Consider the following 20,290-nt stretch of genomic DNA (forward strand, 5'->3'; position numbering starts at 1 on the left):
TGTTAGTCATGTACCCATGGATTTTGTGTAAATTTGGATAGCCATGCGAAAATGGCTTATATCGTTTTAGCATAGTACTATAATCGTTTTGTATGTTGATCACTAAGAGGTATGGAAATGTTTGGAAACGATTAGCCATTGGAATGGTTAATCATGATTATACTTTGTGCTATGTATGCAAAAAGGGCTAATTGAATCATGGAAACTATGAAATAGTTAAAGTCTACCTTAAAGGCAGATGCTGACAGCAGCAGCAATGTGGATGTGAAAAATCACTAAAAATAGTAGGAATGGAATTAATTAGTTAATAAATTATGTAAATGAACCTTGATGAGTCTATTTTCAGAGGAAAGTAATGAAACGATCATATGAACAGTATGTTAAGAGATATCGAAGTTTTCGTGAGACAGGGCCAGAACAGTTTATGGATTCCCTGTTCCGACTTTGGAAATTTATTGTAAATTAACCAGTGATAACTAGGAGTTATGCCATATATGTATAGATTCCTCTTTGAGTCTAGTTTCTATAGAAACAAACGGAATCAGTATTGAAGCCCTGTACAGGGAGATATCCAGGTCGTAATGCATGAAGGTCAGTGTAGTCACACCCTGTAACAGGGGAGACTTTAACTAATAAAATGTACTAATTGGACCAACCAAAAATTCTAGAAAAAAATATGTAGATGGAAATATGAGTCTAGTTTCAGGAAAAAATTACGAAACTGATTTTTGAGTTTTGGAACTCAAGATATGATTTTTAAAGTGACAGTGACGCAGTTAGCCAACTGCCTGGAAAATTTTTAAAATGGAATGTGAAAATGAATGGTCTAAGCCGTTAACCCCTCGTGTCCGACCCCGGCAGCGGTTCCGGGTACGGGGTGCTACAGAAGGTATGTGGGACAGTATTTACCATTGATTGAATTCACCTATAATAACAGTTTTCAATCGAGCATTAAAACGGCACTGTACGAAGCCTTATATGGTAGAAAATGCCGTACACCTTTGTATTGGTCAAAGCTCAGTAAAAATAAGATACACGGGGTCGATTTGATAAAAGAGACCGAACAAAAAGTGAAAACAATCCAAGAAATTCTGAAAGCAGCTTCTGATCGTCAGAAATCATATGCCAACTTAAAACGAAAAGATATTGAATTTGAGAATGGTGACAAAGTATTTTTAAAAGTGTCTCCATGGAAGAAAGCACTCCAATTTGGTAGAAAAGGCAAATTGAGTCTGAGGTTCATCGGGTCGTATGAGATTATCGAGCATATTGGGCCGGTTGCTTATAGATTGTTGTTGCCATCAGAATTGGAAAAGATAGTTCCATGTATCAATGCTTCAACGATACATATCTGATCTTTCACATGTGATTTCTCTGTCTGAGATCGAGATTCAGTCTGATATGACTTATTAAGAAAATTGATTCGTATCTTGGCATGAGAAGTTAAAGAATTGAGAAATAATAAAATTCCGTTAGTAAAAGTATTGTGGTATCGACACGGTGTTGAAGAGGCTACGTGGGAGCCAGAAGATGCTATGAGATAGCAATATCCAAATCTATTCACCGGTAAGATTTTTAGGGATGAAAATCCCTAAGGGGGGAGAGTTGTAATGGCCAGGTTTAAACCTTAGTTAGAATAGTAGTTTTAGGACCACAAATCGGAGTCAAAAAATATTTAAATATTATTTTTTGTGTTTACAGTATGTGATAAAGCATGTGTGAAAGTTTCGTAGAAAATTTAATCATTTGTGTGCTCAATTTGATAAAAAAGACTGAATCGCATAAAATGTAAAAGTTACTTACTATATGTTAAGTGTGCCTAATTGCTGTCTCTTTAATTGAGAGGTCCTTATGTGATTAATAGGCCATTAAACTTATGAGTGGACTATTATGGACATCAATTAAATGGATTTCATATTTTATAATTGAGGTTATATAAGTAATTTAGTATTTAAGTTAATAAAAATAAAACAAAACATAAAATTTGGTTCATTATCATCCTTTATTGCTGAAAATACAAAGAAAAGAGAAATAAAAAGAGTTCTAGGGTTTCGGCACTTTGAGATTTAATTAAGGTATGTGTTTTTGATCGTTTTTTTAAAATTTTTACGTTTTTGTGATCGTTGATTAGTAACTATTAAGCCTATGTATCAATTTCTGATTTTGTTGATGATTTTGAGTTATGCAATTGATAAAATTATGAGTTTTATGAAGTTTAATGATAGTATATGGAAACTTGATGTTGGGTTAATATGTTTTATCTTTGAATTTTTGATGAATTTGAGTAATTTAGGCTACATTGTAAAAATGAGATTTTGGGAGACTAAAATGTGAAATAAATGAAATATGTGGGCTGGACCATAGCAAGATTTGGCTAAGGCATGATTGTGATGAATTTTGTATATTTTGGTGTTTTGTGTAATAAGGACTTAAATGTCAAAATGTGGAAATTAGGGGCTAATGTGCAAAAAGGCCACATTATGTGATTATGAATTTAATTGAATTAATGTGAGATTGAATAAGTGAATTTGAATTTATATAGATCAAGAAAGGAGAAATTCGGACCTAGATCGAGGCAAAAACAAAGTGCTCAATTGATCGACTAATACCGTCATTTTTACGTCCGAGGTAACTTCGTGTATAATACATATTGTTTAAACAATGTTGATATGAGTTGAAATGAATAGAAATGTGATTGTGAAGTTTGAGTATCTGAATTGAGGATTGAATATATGAGGCACTAAGTGTGCGAGATTAAAACAGCGTTGGTTGAATAAATGACACTATATGTGCGATACCAATATTAATTTGGTGTATTGTAATGGCACTAAGTGTGCGATACTATTATAGCTTTGGCTACTTAATTGGCACTAAGTGTGTGATTTCATTGAACATTTAAAGATGATCAAAGGAATTAGTGCAACGATTATTGAAGTGATAAATGTGATAGATATGAATGTAATGGTACAGGTATGTACGAAACCTACGTGGTTGATGATATAGAGTATGAAATAGATGAAAGATTTTGCAAATGAATGATGAAATGAATAATGTGATGAGTTGTATTAAGTGTTAGTTAATTTATTGAATTATATTTTAATTGATGAGTTAAATGTGTTATATCATGAACTACTAAGCTTTAAAGCTTACTGTGTGAAATGTTCTATGTTTTACAGTGTTGTAAAGCTAGCTCGAATTCGAGAATCATCAGTGACTCAATCATACTATCGAACATCTATTTTTGTACCATTTTGAGAGTTTTACATTTGGTATATGGCATGTATAGGCTAGAGTTATTTTGATAGGTTTTGTGATATGGATATCTAGCCATTTGTTTTGGCTTGTAAATGTAACAGCCCGATTTAGACCCTAATCAAAATGGTGGTTTTGGTACCATGAATCCGAGTAAAAAAAATAATTTAAATTTATTTTCTGTGTTTATTTTGTGTGAATTTATAGCTGTGAAATTTTCGTGACTTGATTTTGTCGTTTAGGCATCCAATTAAATAAAAGGACTTAATCGCATAAATTAAAATTTTGGTAGTTTAATGTATAAAGGGCCAAAATACTATTTTCTTTTTAAATGGAAGCCTTTATGAGGTAATTAGGCCATTATTAAAATGGGTGGATGGCAATGGACATTTGTATAATGTTTTTAACTAAGGTTAAAAAGGTATAAGTTATTATATATCTTATAATATAAAAATAAATAAAGCCATGTTTTTATATTATCATCCACCGAAAACATAAATAAAGGAAAGAAATAAGAGAAAGCTAGGTTTGACACTTACTCAAGCTCAATCAAGACCAAGAACCAAAGAAATCGGATTTGGATCGGGGGAAAACGAAAGTTGTCGACTAGTTACCCTATTCCGTTCCGTATCATTCGAGGTAAGTTTATAAGCAAATAGACGTGCTAAATTGTAGTTAAATGTTAAATGTTAAATGTATATGCTGGTATGAAATGTATGAATTTATACATGCTATGGATGAATATGAGTAAGCTTGGCCATTACATTTCCAAATTCGTTTCGACTGAGTTACAACGTTCGAAACCCCATATGAGCCTTAGGAATAGTTAGGATACTGATAAACCGTAATTTATGCATATTTTTATCCCATGCTTAACACATTTATCGATGATTTCTCCTTAGATTTGGTGAATTCGATGCTCCTAATTCTTTAATTTCATGTTTTATACTTAGGAGAGCATAAGAGAGTAAAAAGAGCGAGAAACAGGCCGAAAACGGAGAGAATGGACCCACATGGGAAATCAACACGACCTGGACTTCCTCACACGGGCGTGTCACACAGCCGTGTCTATTTGGAAGGATCGAAGCATGACTTACATAGGTAGACTACATGCTCGTGCCTATTCAACAACCTTGAAAACGGGCTAGAGTAATCATACGCGGACGTGTCACACGAGCGTGTCCCTGTCGAGCCCAAGTATAACCCTATTCGGAAAAGGCCAATTTTGAGGGCTCGTAGGCAATCTAAAGCCTATTTAAACACCTAAGGAGGCACTTAAAAAGAGGGACATAGTGTAGGAGGCAAGTAATTACTCAAGAGAAGCCGATTGGTTCATCTCAGAAGTCGGATTCATCATCAAGACTGAAGATCTCCCTTCAATTTACATTCAGGGGTTTTGGGTTTTCTTTTTGTTTTGTATTCACTATCCTTCTGAGATGTTTTCTTCTATAATTATGAACTAAACCCCCTAAATACCTAAGGGGAATGAAACCTAAGATGGATCTTGTTATTATTATCTGAATTGTATGATAAATATTTGACTTGTTCTTAATTATGTGTTCTTAATTCTTGTTTTAATATTCCAGGATATTATTTGAGTTAATGCTCTTATTCAGAGGAGGACTAGACCTTGTCTAAGAGTAAATTTGTCATAATTAAGCGAGTTGATTGCACCCCTAGCGATAGGGTGATAAGATTTTGCCAAATTAGGGTGAAACCTAATAAGGGGATCCATAGATCGAGTTAATGCAACACTAGGTGTTAATTAGAAAGAGATTTCAATTAATCAACCTAGGGTTAGATGTTATTAGTCTCGAGAGAGGTAATAATATAACTTAGGGATTTCTACGGATCAAGTCAAATGAATAAACCGTCTGATTCAGAGTCAAATAACAAGTGAAGTCTAGGTGGATTTTTCCTTGGGTATTGTCTTAATCAATCGAATTTTCCCAAAAGCTTTTCCCCAATTTCCCTCTATGCACTCTTAGTTTAGTTAATTTAGATAAACAAATCCCTTAATTTTTAGGCTAGATAATAAAAAGAAAGTAATTACTAGTACTCTTGGTTCCTTTGGGTTCGGCAATCCGGTCTTGCTAAAGCTATACTACTGTTCGATAGGTATTCTTGCCTTCATCGTGATAATAGTTAGTTTAAAGAACGCTTAATTATAAATTTTTAAAACCTGTCACAAATATCACGGATCAAGTTTTTGGTGCCGTTATCGAGGAACTAGGATATTAGGAACACTCAATTTTTATTACTTTAGCCATTTTACTTTTATAGTAATTTAAACTTTTATTTTCTTTTCTAATTCTTCATTTATTATCTTCTGACAGGTTTTTCTAGTTTATGACCAGAAGAAACCCGTCAGGATCACTACTTTTTTACGGTGAGATCGATCGCACAGTTCACAGAAATCGAAGAAAAATAAGGCGAAGCCTAAGGTACACAGAGGAAGAGCAAGAGGACGATATTTCAACAACAACCGAGGAGATGGCTGAAAACCAGGAAAGTCCGCTACCTCCTGCGATTGCTGCTAATCAGAATCCTGCTCCGCGCACTATGTATAATTATGCTAAACCTTCTTTAACAGGAACTGAATCGAGCATAGTTAGACCTGTTGTAGCTGCAAATACTTTTGAACTGAAACCTAACACAATTCAAATGATACAACAATTTGTTCATTTTGATGGTTTGCAGGACGAAGGTCCCAACGCTCACTTGGCAAACTTTTTTGAACTATGTGATACATTTAAAATTAATGGCGCTTCTGATGATGCCATTCGCCTTCGGTTATTCCCTTTTTCATTGAGAAATAAGGCTAAACAGTGGTTGAACTCGTTACCAGAAGGGTCAATCACTACTTGGGAATAAATAACCGAAAAGTTTTTATTAAAATATTTTCTGCCGGCTAAAACAGCCAAATTACGTAATGATATCACCTCTTTTGTCAAGATGGATTTCGAAACACTCTATGATGCATGGGAGAGATACAAGGATCTGTTGAGAAGGTGCCCTCACCATGGGTTACCACTTTGGCTATAGGTTCAAACATTCCACAATGGCCTGGATCCTTTGACTCGATAGATGATCAATGCAGCCACTGGCGGAACCATCAATAATAAGACACCTGAAGATGCTTATGAATTTATAGAAGTGATGTCACTGAAAAATTATCAGTGGCAAGTTCTGAGGACAAAGCTAACGAAAGCAGCTGGCTTTTTTAACTTCTATTCGGTCACCATGCTCTCTAATCAGGTAGAACTTTTGAACAGAAAAATTGACAGTTTTCTTGGTTCTTCATAGGTTCACCCAGTAATGCACTGCAAAGCAAGTGGAGGTGGATCAAGCAATTCAGATTACCCACCCTGTGGCTACAACATGGAGAACGAGCAGTTAAATTACATGGCTAATAATCCTCGATCTCAAAATAATCCTTATAGTAATACTTACAATGCAGGTTGGAGGAACCATACAAATTTCTCATGGGGAGGCCAAGGGAATCAGCGACCACCACCCCCTCCAGGCTACCAACAACCACCCACCAACAAGAGAAAAATTCAAACCTTGAAGAGATGCTAACAAAATTCATCTCATTGTTAGAAACTCGTTTTCAGAATACCGAGACAACACTTAAAAATCAACAAGCATCAATCCAATGGCTCGAAACTTAGATAGGTCAGCTCGCTAAATTGATATCTGATTGACCACAAGGATGCCTACCGAGTAACAATGAATCTAACCCAAGGGAGCAAATCAATGCAATTACCATTCAAGATAAGGAAGGGTTAGTTGCACCTGAACCAAAACAGAGGCAAGAAATAGTGGTAAGTACTGGTAAGGGTGAGGTGGACCACAATGACCAGAAACTAGTAAGTAAAGATACAAACCTCGTATGCCATACCCAAATGCCACAAGGAAAGACCGCACAGAAGAAAAATTCGGTAAATTCCTTAAATTATAAAAGAAGTTACATATTAACTTACCGTTTATTGAAGCTCTTTCGCAGATGCCAAACACAGTCAAATTGTTAAAGGTGCTTTTAACAAATAAGCGGAAGTTGGATGAGGCGTCGCATGTGGAACTAAATACGGTTTGCTCAGCCATACTACAGAATAAGCTGGCCAACAAATTAAAAGATCCAGGGAGTTTTACAATTCCCTGTTTAATTGGTAGCCTAGATGTTAATAATCCTTTGGCTGATTTAGGGGCTAGTATCAATGTCATACCTTACAAAATGTTTAAGCAATTAGGTCTTGGGAAACCCAAACAAACTAGGATGAGTATTCAATTAGCTGATAAAACAATTAGATTTCGTAGGGGAATTATTGAAGATGTACTCGTTAAAATTGACAAATTTATATTCCCAGTTGATTTCATTCTTCTAGACATAGAAGAGGATAGTAGCGTTCCTTTAATTTTATGGAGGCCCCTTTTAGCAACCACTAGAACAATAATTGATGTTGGCACAGGTGAACTCACACTTCGTGTGGGAGATGAAACAATCACCCTTTAAGCTCGTAATTCGAGTAACACATCAAAAATTGAAGGTGGTTGTATAAATCATTCTACTAAAACTGACCATGTGGTGTAATCTACTTTACAAAAAATTAAGTTCGAAGAACCTACACGAGCCATGTTCAAGAAACAACAAAGGACCTATCTATGAAGAACGAAGGCTACAAATCGAGGAACTAGATGAATGGCAGATACAGAAATTGAAACACCCGATAAACCAAGACAGAGCCAGGACGAGCTCAATACATCACCAAATCAACTTAAGGTTGCAGACAAAGTACTACTACATGCAGTAGATCCTTGCATTACCACTTTTGAACCTAATGAAGAAATTCCTCTCACGGTACTCAGTATTTTTCCATATGGTACAGTCGAGGTAATTCACCTCAAATTCAGAAATTTTAAGGTGAACATACTCGTCTTAAACCTTATATTGATAAAGTTGATAGCAGGGATGAGGAGTGTAAACTCCTTGAGCCATCATGATCACACACCAGAGAGGTAAGGCAAGCTTAGACTATAAATAAACGCTTCTCGGGAGGCAACCCAAGCACTAACAGTATTGATTTCGTTAATTTCTAGTTTTTCACATCTAACCTACTAACTGAGTCTTGGAACACAGGGTTTTCCCATCCACACGGCTAGGCATACGGGAGTGCCTTAGGCCGTGCTCACACCACAGGAGGCAACATGGCCATGCGATACGGCCGTAGGAAAATAGGGCAAAATTTTTTTCCCAACACGGGATATGATAAGTCGCCATGGCCATGTGATAAGGCCATGGGCGAAATTACCAAACCAACATGGGCTTGCGACACGCCCGTGTTTTGAAACCATGGGCGAACCTGTCAATTTAGCACGGGCGTTCGACACCCACATGCCCAGCCCCCGTGGTCGACACTGTCAAACTAACACGGGCGTGGACTATCATACATGGGCATGTGAGAAGCGAATGAAGCAAGGCACTGCCGTGCGACACGGCCGTGTGCACCCATACGCCTAAGGAACACGGGCGTAGGGCGAATGTCAGACGTGCCTAAATTTAAAAATTACGAAACACATGGGCAAAAATTGGGCACGCTCGTGTGCCCTAAAATCTATATAAACCCCTCACTATTCATCATTTCCCTCCCCAAAAATCCCTAACCCTAACCACTGCAACTCCACACGCCCTACCTGCCATGCCCGTGCGTCGCCTATTACACTATTTTCGACGACCCAAGCTTCTCTCTTTTGCGTTTGTTTACTCTTTTATCTCTATTTTCTTTAAATATTTTTCCTATTTCATGTTTTCTCTGATCCATTTGACTATTTTAAGTGAACATTCATAGTAGAATAATAGAAATACTCATGCTTATTATTAAATAATTTTTCCATTTTTCATATTACATTCATCCATCTTTCTTGTTTCCATGGAATTTATGCTTACCCACATGCATTCATACATTAGATATTCCCATCGTATTATTCTCATAGTCCTATTTTAATAACTTGATATATTTGCTTTAGTTGTTTTAGTTTTGTTCTTTTCATCTTATACACGAGTCTCATGAAATATTTCTATTTAGTTATGTGTTTCCATGCTATTTTTGGGGCATATTGGTTGAACTTTGACTTTTCAATACAAGTATACAATGTCATCCTTTCGTGGTAAGAAAACTGTTGTCCTCGCCTTGAAGAAAAGGAAAGGAGTAGTGACATCCTCGAGTCCTACTGCAGAGATTAGGCACCCTTTCCTCGAGTTCCCCTTGGGACCCCAGAAGGAGCTATTTTAGATATTACGGGCCCGACCCCTAGGTGTGGGCCACTGCATTGACTAGGCCGCACTTGAACAAATTCAGATGGCTGACGCTATCCAAGCCCTCCTGTCGACTGAACCGTGGGGACTTTTCTTTGAGATCATCGAGCTGACATACCTCGAGCTCACGATGGAACTATGCTCGACCTTCCATCTCCAAGTCATCATGACAAACTTTGACGATCCTGGAACGGTCCAGTTCAGCCATGGTGGTCTAGTGTGCCTGTTGAGTATATTCAAGTTCGGGATTGCACTAGGGCTGTACACGGAAGAGTTCATGGATGATAATGAACTCGACACCCTCCACCGCCACATCCACTACTCTCCCTCAAAGTGTTGGAGGGATCTCATCCCTGCCTCGGCCTCTTATGATCCTAGCCGCTCTAAGACATCGGCCCTCGCCCCATCCCTGCGTTACCTACACTCCATCTTGGCCCACACTCTGACGGGACGACGAGAAAGCACCGGTGTCATCAACACTCACGATGCCTATTTCCTATAGAGCATGGCAAGCGGGCACGTCTTCCACCTTGCCTACTTCATTGCCCATACCGTCCGCCATCAGACGGAGTGACATAAGAGAGGGGTCATCTTTATTGGGCCCTATGTGACTCGATTGGCTCGGTACTTTGGGCTCCTCAACACAGCAGCACAATCATCCTCCCTCACTCTCATCAGTCAGTTGTCCCCACAGGGCATCTTGAGCATGCTAAACATGAGGATAATCAAGAAATGACGTGGAACCTACCCTCCTCAGTACCACCTCGTTCAGTCCACCGAGGTGGAAGACCCAGAGGACATTACAGATGATGCTCCTCCACGTCATGAGGACTCGCCGTCTCAGCCATCACCCATCCATCGTCCAGTTCAAACGGCGGCTTCAAACTTTGACATCTCTGATCACCTTACATGATTTGAGTAGTAATGTTTTCAGCGCTTTGATCACATGATGCGACTCTACATCAGATTTGTCAGCACTTCCACATCTCATCGCCACCACCACCTCGCGAACCATCCGGCAATGACAATGTTTAAAAACTTTTTATTTATTATTTTATTTTCACTTTTTTCTTTATTTATCTTATTTAAGTACTTTTTATTTCATTTTCTTTTATTATTTTAATTTTAGTTTTATAATTTTAATTGAATAATTTATAGTTTCGGCTATTTCATTACGAGTAATTATGCTTCCAAAAAGTTCCTAATTCTATCACAGTTATAAAGAGATCCAAAGCTCATCATCGCATAGGAGCTAAAAACTCCACTGGCAAAGATTTTCCACGACTGCCATGTCCTGCTCGACCACGACCATAGCTATCACCACATATAATATTCTTTTAGTGCAGGACTTATGGGCTAATGAACCTTTACTGCCATCGGAGTATCCTCTGTGATATCCCGAATTAGGGCCTAATCAGAATAGTGGTTTTGGGACCACAAATTTGAGATAGAAATAATTATTTTATGATTATTTTGAGGTCTATGATATGATTGCATGATTGTGTGAAAATTTCGTGAAGAAATTCTATGCATAAAGTGCTTAATTTGAAGTTAGGGACTAAATTGAATAAGTTACAAAACTTGCATTCTAGAAGTTTCTAGTATGAAATTTCTTTGAAATATTAATTAGGAGGTCTTAAATAGCAATTTGATCAATTTCTAAGTTTATGGACAAAAATTGGACATGGATGAAATTTTTGAAAGTTTAGTAAGGAAGGGCATTTTGGTCATTTGAATATTAAATGAAATAAAATGGGAAAAATAACACAAAAATGATCATCTTCTCCATAAGTTGCTCCCAAATTTTTCTCTCCACCATAGCTAGGGATTCAACACTTTTAAGTCTTGATTGTTAGTGATTTCTATGCCCGTTTTTAATGTTCTTTACATTTTTGAAATCCTCGTAGCTCGGTTCAACTATTTCTACCAATATTTTGAGCTAGGGTTTATATTTAAAATTTTACCCATGGATGATATGTATGAATTTTGATGTTTTATGGTAGAATATGATGTTTGAGATTGTGTTAAACAACTTTTGCTAAGTGATTTTTCGTAAAAACGAGTAAAATGACATAATCGATAAAAATACCTAAAATTCTTAAGTACATGTTAGAGTGTGAATTTGATGTTGATATAAAGGGAAAAATGATCAGTATGTCATAAAACATAAGAAAATAGGATGAGGTTTAATTTACGAGCCTTGGGGCAAAAGTATAAATATGTGAAAGTTTAGGGGCAAAATGGTAATTTTACCAAAGTTCGTATTAAGGGCTGTTTTGATGAATGTGTGTATTAAATAAATTAATTTGGCATTATAGATCAAAAGAAAAGAGATTCGAGTCGAGATCGGGGGAAAAATAAAGTTTACGAGGAATAGACTCGACTATTCTCATTTTGTATCGAGGTAAGTTCATATGTAAATATTGTAATATAACTATTATTTTAAATGATTTAATTCTATTTATACAATATTATAATTGTTATCATACAATTCTATGCTTTGTGGTCGTTGTTGGACAACATGCAAAAATTTTATGAATTATGTGAAAAATGTGAAAGACTATCGAAGTATCGTCATTGGTATTCTAAGGAGAATGGTAAAGGAGTACGAATGAGGAAAGTCCCGTTGAACCTTAGGAATAGATTTGGATATTTGAGCATCCGAACTCGTTGAGTTGAGTTCGAGTTCACTTATGGATGCGAACGTTCGAACTCGTTCAGTTGACTCCGAGTTCGTGAGATGTAACTAGGCATCCGAGCTCGTTGAGTTGAGTTTGAATTCACTTATGGATGCGAATGCCCGAGCTCGTTGAGTTGAGTCTGAGTTCGCTTATGGGCGGGTTACATGGTAGCTTGGATACATATGTGGCACTTATGTGCAAACTTTCCATGCATCCGAGTTATATTCCGATGTGTTCAACGGGTAAAATTCTAGTGAAATGGAAGAATACTCAAGATGCAAGTGACGTATTGGTCAGTGTTTTGGAATGGGCACGTTGGATAGGTATGTACTTACCCCTAGGGTTGAAACTTGATACGACAACAATAATGTAGTAAGACGATGAATGATGAATAGAAATGTGATATATGTTTTGGTGATATTATGCTAATGTTGGTTGGTATAATTGCTTTGTTAAGTTATTTGTTATTTGCATATGAACTTACTAAGCATTTATGTTTACTCCCTCCCTTCCAATCCTTGTATTTTTGACAAGTTGGTTTGGAGATCAGGACGGTCGGAGGCACTCTCACACTATCAACGGACCATCTCGGTATGGTGGCTTGCATATTTTGGGAATATGGCATGTATAGCATTATAATCCTTTTGTGCATATAATCTTATGATATAGCTCATGGATGGCATGGAAATGTTTGAGAATGATTAGCTATTGGAGTGGCTAATCAAGATTATATTTAATTTAAGCTTAATGGATCTATTTTCATGTGGAAGAAACAAAATAGGTAAAAATGTTTTATTTTATGAAATATTTACTTTTTGGTGAAACAAGGTCAGAGCAATTTCTGAATCCCCTGTTCTAAATTTAAAAATTTACCATAAATTGTAAAAAAAAAAAAAACAATTAGGAGTTTTACCTTACATGTATAAAATCCTTATTGAGTCTAGTTTTGTGAGAAATAAACGGCATAGTCATTGAAACCCTGGACTGGGATATAACTGATCCGTAATACACAGGGGTCAGAGTAGCTGAACCCTGAAACATGGGAGACTTTAACTAATAAAATGTACTAATTGGCCAAACCAAAAATTTTATAAAAATTTTAGTCAGTACATATATGAGTCTATTTTCAAGGAAAATGTACGGAATTGGATTTCGAGTTTTGTAACTCGAGATATGGATTTTTTAGCGACAGTGATGCAGTTAGCCAGCTTGTCTGGAAATTCTAAAATAAATTGTTTAAGCTGTTTAATTAATGAATTATGTCCGTTAACACCTCGTGCTCGACTCCGGCGATGGTCTCGGGTACGGGGGCGTTACATTCTCCTCCGCTCTTATCATTGCCTTAGTCAATTATTCTCCATAACTCCAAATCAAGTAGTTCATTCATCATGCAAGAAGTTTCACTTCTCTATCTATCTTATGATTATTTATGTATATTTTTCAATATACCTATCTTTGTACATTGAGGGTAATGTACATCTTAAATGTGGGGGGTTCTTTCATATCATCATTAGAAATTCCTAAATTTTGTCTTATTCTTACGTGAATCACTCATATCACTATTAGAATGAATTTTAATTAATTTATGATTTTTATTGATATGTCTTGAATTAAAACGTAGGCATTTATACATTGATTGTTTAAACTTTAAGACATTAGGGAATCAAGTATGAGAAGTTGATTTTTGAAGAATTATAAACTTTTAGGTTGTTTCCCTAAGTTTAGGTATTATCATGAGTTGAAATTAACAAGTTTAAACATCAAAAAGCCATAATTTTTGTGAGATCTTGAGCCTTTAGAGCATATTTTATTTCTCTCATGCTCACTTTTATTATGAGTGCGTTAGTATTGATTTGTTATTCTAAAACTTGCTTGATTATGCATGTCAAGACCACACCATTTGATTTGATATGTCAAGATGATAAATGCACTTAAGTTTAACCCACTCACTCCACAAAAGCCTACCTTCATAATTGACCCTTACTGAACCCACTCACTCCACAAAAGCTTACCTTCATAATTGACCCTTAGTGAAACCCTTTGAACCTAACAAGCCATTAATTGATTTACCCTCAATATTAACCCGTAACCCATTATTGTTGAACTCCCCTAATTTGATTCCTATTTTTGTCGAGATTTGATTTGAACTAATTGCTTAGCTATGTTTTGCTATTCTATATATTTGACTTGTTCTTAAAAAAAAATACTTCAACACATATTAGTAGTAATTTGTCATTTTTGATCATGAGTGTTAATTCCATATTCTGAGAAGAAGCTCACTTGTATTCAACTGATGACTGGTTACTTTTCTAGCTAGGTAATTTTTCAATTCAATCTTGATTCTAACCTTTTCTTTCAGTATAACAACCCTTACCTGAGACTGTCGCCAGAGTCGAGCACGAGGCGTTACATGACTTAGCTTACTAATTCGGGGCATAAAAATTTGCTTTTAAAGAACAAACCGGAATCAATAAAAATTTATTAGTTAAAGTTTTTGGTCTAGCCAATTCGTACAGTTTATTAGTTAAAGTTTCCCATATTTCAGTGTTCGGTTGCTCTAACCTCTGTTCACTACGAATTAATTTTCTCCCTGTAAAGAATTCAAATAGCCATGCCATTTATTTTATTTAGAAGTAGACTCAATAAGGAATCTATACATACAAAGCATAACTCCTAATTATTTCTTTACAATTTTTAGTGAATTTCTAATGTCAGAACAGGGGATTCAGAAATCACTCTAACCCTGTCTCATAAAAATTTAAATATCTCGTAAAATACAACTCCTTTATTTGCTCTATTTCTTTCATATGAAAATAGACTCAATAAGATTTAATTATGTATCTCATTCACTATCTAAATCCATTTCTACTATTTTTAGTGATTTTCCAAATTCACATCATTGTTGCTGTCCGATACTATTTTAAAGCTAATTTCACCTTTTTCATGATTTCCATGGAATAACTAGCATTTAGGCATACATAACACCAAATATGACCTTGATTAGCCATTCCAACAGCTAATCATTATCAAGCATTTGCATACCATTCATCAGCCATATCATAAGATCATACACACAAAATGGCTACGATGCTATACATGTCATACTCAAAATGAAACGTCTAGCTATACCAAAAAAATCCTTATGATAGTATGCGGGACCTCGACGTTTTACGATCCCGAGTTAGCTTGACAAAACTATAAAAAGAAGGAAAATAAAGGGGGTAAGCATTAAGCTTAGTAAGTTTGCATGCAAATAAATAACAACATTCATAAGAATTATCTTACTACTTGGCATGATACTAGTTAATGCAACTTCATTAATTGTCATAGACATATTTTAAACTTCTTCACTTACTCACTTACTTAAATACTTACTTACTTAATCAAATTTATTAATACATTTTACTTACCGTTTTCCTTATCAAGCATGCATGAACATTATATACTTACCTTTGCTCTTCTAGCATGAACTTGGCTTACCTTTTTAGTAAAACTCGTCTTACCTTACCTTACCTTACCTTGATATTCTCTTTAAATTTTCCTGTTGAACCACTTATACGGGTACCTTACCATTGCCATGACTTGCCATGGTCTTATGTGGTATCCTTTTGAAACTTACCATTGCCATGTCCTAACATGGTCTTACATGGTATCCTTGCCTTATCAACTCACCAATGCCATGCCTTGGCATGGTCTTCCATGGGACCTTTGCCTTATAGTAACTTGTCAATGCCATGTCTTGACATGGTCTTACATGATTTCCTTGCCTTAGAAACCTTACCAATTGCCATGCCTTGGCATGGTCTTACATTGTATCCTTAAACCCTAATGTCATGACATTTGTATCCTACAAATTCCTAAGGCTCAACCGGAACTTTCTGAAATTACTTCTCCGTCAATTCATGCTCGAGTCTTTTTTGAATAATTTCATAAAATAAATATGCACATGCTGGAAATTAACAAATTAGCATAAAATAACAGAATATTGCATTTATTTACCGCAAACTCACTGCGAAACAAAATACGATCAACTATATTGATTTAGTCCACTATCTTTTTCTTTCCCCGGTCTAACTCCAGATTTCGTTCTTCTTGATCTATAATAAAAAATTTAGCTTATTTAATAGTCACATTTATTAAAACAATCCTTGACTCAAACTTTGGCAAAATTACATTTTTGCCCCTAAACTTTTACATATTTACACTTTTTCCCCAATGCTCGGAAATTAAACTTCATCCTATTTTCTCATGTTTTATGACATGCTGATCATTTTTCCCTTCTATGACAACATCTAATTCTCACTCTAACATGTACTTATGAACATTGGGTATTTTTACTGTTTATGTCGTTTTACTCGTTTTCACGTAAAATCGCTTAGCAAAAGTTATTTAACACAATTTAAAGCTTCATATTCTACCATAAAACATCAAAATAAACACATTTCACCTATGGGTATTTTTCCAAATATAAACCCTAGGTTAAATTATTGCTAGAATAAGCTTAATCAAGTTACCGGGACTCCAAAAACATAAAGAACATTAAAAACGGGGCTAAAACAGACTTACAATCGAGCTTGGAAGCTTCAAAAACCATGGCTATGTCCTCCACATGTGAAATTCGGCCAAGGGGTTGAAGATGAACAAAAATTGGCTTTTAATTTTGTTTTTAATTCATTTTAATAACTAAATGACCAAAATGCCCTTAATTAAAAACTATGGTGTTTTATCTTCATTTAGGTATTTTTGTCCAAACTAGTATAATGGTCTAATTACTATCCAAGGACCTCCACTTTAAAAACTCATTACTCAAAGGTACTTAGTACCTTTGTGAACTAGAACACACATTTTACAACTTTTGCAATTTAGTCCTAAATATCAAATTGGACCCTCTATCGATAAAATTTCTAAACGAAATTTTCACACAATCATGTAATCATGCCATAGACCTTAAAATGATAATAAATTAAAATTTTCTGCCTCAGATTTGTGTTTTCGTAACCACTATTTTGTTTAGGCCCTATTTCGGGATGTTACATTTCTCCCCCCTTTAGGGATTTTCGTCCTTAAAAATCTTACCTGTGAAGAGATTTGGGTACTGTTTTCGCATAGCCTCTTCGGGCTCCCATGTAGCCTCATCTACCCCATGTCCATTCCATAGTACTTTCACAAGTGCAATACTTTTGTTCCTTAATTGCTTTACCTCTCGAGCTAGAATCTTTACCGTTTCTTCAGCATAAGTCATGTTTGGCTGAATCTCAACCTCTGTCTGAGAAATCACTTGTGATGGATCTGAACGATAACAACGTAGCATAAACACATGAAATACATTATGAATCTTCTCTAACTCCATCGACAAAGCTAACCGATATGCTAATGATCCGGCTTTCTCAATCACTTCAAACGGCCCAATAAAACGTGGACTTAGTTTTCCTTTCTTGCCAAATTTGAGAACTTCTTCCACGGGGATACTTTCAAAAACACTTTGTCACCAACTTGATACTCAATCTCTTTTCTCTTCAAATCTGTATACGACTTTTGTCTGTCTGAAGTTGCTTTCAAGCAATCTTTGATGACTTTTACTTTCTCTTTTATTTCCTTAACTAGATCAACCCCGTAAATCTGATTTTCCTTAAGCTCTGTCCAATACAAAGGTGTGCAACATTTACGTCCGTACAAAGCTTCATAAGGTGCCATCTTCAAACTCGACTGATAACTATTATTGTAGGCAAACTCTACTAATGGTTAGTACTTTTCCCAACTGCCTTGGAATTCCAGTACACAGCATCTAAGCATATCTTCAAGTACCTGAATAACTCTCTCTGACTGACCGTCGGTCTGAGGATGGAAAGCTATACTAAAACTCAGCTTTGTGCCCAAAGCTTCTTGTAATTTCTTCCAAAATCGTGAAGTAAATCTCAGATCTCTGTCTGAAATGATCGATAATGGTATTCCGTGTAGTCTGACTATCTTTGAAATATACAACTCGGCCAACTTGTCAAATGTATAATCCATACGAACTGGGATAAGATGAGCTGAGTTCGTTAACTTATCAATCACAACCCATACTGCATCTTTCTTTCTCGGTGTCAATGGCAATCCTGTCACAAAATCCATAGTAACTCGGTCCTATTTCCACTCAGGGACTAGCACAGGCTGCAATAAACCTGATGGTACTTGATGTTCAGCCTTTATCAGCTGACAGATCAAGCATCTAGAAACAAACTCTGAAATATCCCTTTTCATTCCTACCCACCAGTACATTTTCTTCAAATCATTATACATCTTTATACTACCTGGATGAATAGACAAAGAACTACTATGTGCTTCCTGTAAGATCTTTTGAATAAGCTCATCATTCTTCGGTACACATACCCTGTCTCTGAATATCAAACAACCGTCAGAACTGATCTAAAAATCTGACTTTATATCCAACTCACACTGAGCTCTTTTGGCTAACAACTCACTGTCATTTTTTTGAGCTTCAAAAATTTCTTCAAGAAACATCGGTTTAGCTCTCAACTCAACTAAGATAAAACCATTATCTGATAAGGCTAGACTAGTGTTCAAAGCTCTTAATGCGAACAAAGATTTCCTACTAAAAGCATCAACAACAACGTTTGCCTTACTTGGGTGATAATCGATCACTAGCTCATAATCTTTAATCAACTATAATCATCTTCTTTGCCTCAAATTCAAATTTTTTTGAGTCATCAAATATTTCAAACTTTTGTGATCAGTGAATATGTGGTACTTCTCACCGTACATATGATGTCTCCAGACCTTCAGCGCAAAAACAATGGCAGCTAGCTCTAAATCATGTGTCAGATAGTTTTTCTCATGTGGCTTTAGCTGTCTAGAGGCATAAGCAATTACCTTTCTTTCCTGCATAAGTACACAACCAAGTCCATTCATGGACGCATCACTGTAAATCACAAACTCCTTACCTGGTTCTGGTTGTACTAAAATAGGAGCTTTAGTCAACAATGTCTTTAACTTGTCAAAACTCTGTTGACACTTCTCAGTCCATTCAAACTTGACATCCTTTCGTAGCAATCTTGTCAACGGGGTAGCTATCATGGAAAATCCCTCTACAAATCATCTATAATATCTAGCAAGACCAAGAAAACTTCTAACTTCTGATACATTTCTAGGAGGCTTCCATTCAACAATGGCTGAAACCTTGCTCGAATCGACCTTGATACCTTCACTTGAGACAATATGTCCAAGAAAACCAATTTCCCGTACCAAAACTCAATTCTATATCTTTAGTGTTCAACACAAAATCAAGATAAGTTTCATAACCTTTTCTCAAACATTTCTGAGCAGACATAACAGAAATCATGGCAAATGCACTATCTGACTCTTCTGAATTAACCCGAAGAATTTCACCATTTTCACTTTCAACTCAATGAATTTCTTTCCACAATTCACAATCACATCATGTGTAGTCAACCAATCCAAACCAAGAATCACATCAAACTCATCAAATGGCAATAGCATGAGATTGGCCAAAAAATAGTAGCCTCTAATCTCAAAGGGCAATTTCTACATACTTTATCTACTAATACATGCTTGCTTAATGGATTCAATACTTTAATAAAAAATTTTGTAGATTCTATAGGCATACTCATACTAGGTATCAATTTCATGCAAAAATATGAATGGATTGAACCCGGATCAATCAAAGCAATAACTCTAGTATCATGGAGAGAAAATGTACCCGTAATCACATCGGGGGAGGATGCCTCTTTGCGAGCACGGATAGCATAAGTCCTCGCAGGTGCTCTAACATCTGGCCTCACTGCTGAATCTCTAGATGCACCTTTATTACTTGCCCCAGCTCCCAGATTTCTCAGTGGTCTGCCTCTGACAAGAGCTTTGCCTGATCTTACACTTGGTATTGCTTCCCTTTTAATCATCTCGGGACACTCTCGAATAAAATGGTCTGGTGCACCACATCGGAAACAACTTGTCTTAGATGCTTAACATTGTCTTGGGTGACATCAACTATATCAGGGACACTCTGATCTATCAGGCTAAG

At 36.1% G+C, this 20,290-nt stretch overlaps 1 non-coding gene across 1 annotated transcript; it reads right to left on the reverse strand.

The window, feature by feature from the left end:
* Positions 1-6,174: 6,174 nt before the first annotated feature.
* LOC128291926 (small nucleolar RNA R71) lies at positions 6,175-6,281 on the reverse strand. Its single transcript, XR_008281910.1, has one exon. It is a non-coding gene; the product is annotated as a small nucleolar RNA R71 (small nucleolar RNA).
* Between the last annotated feature and the right edge of the window lie 14,009 nt (positions 6,282-20,290).

This window comes from Gossypium arboreum, chromosome 4 (genome assembly GCF_025698485.1).
Source record: "Gossypium arboreum isolate Shixiya-1 chromosome 4, ASM2569848v2, whole genome shotgun sequence".
In the NCBI taxonomy this organism is placed as follows: Eukaryota; Viridiplantae; Streptophyta; class Magnoliopsida; order Malvales; family Malvaceae; genus Gossypium; species Gossypium arboreum.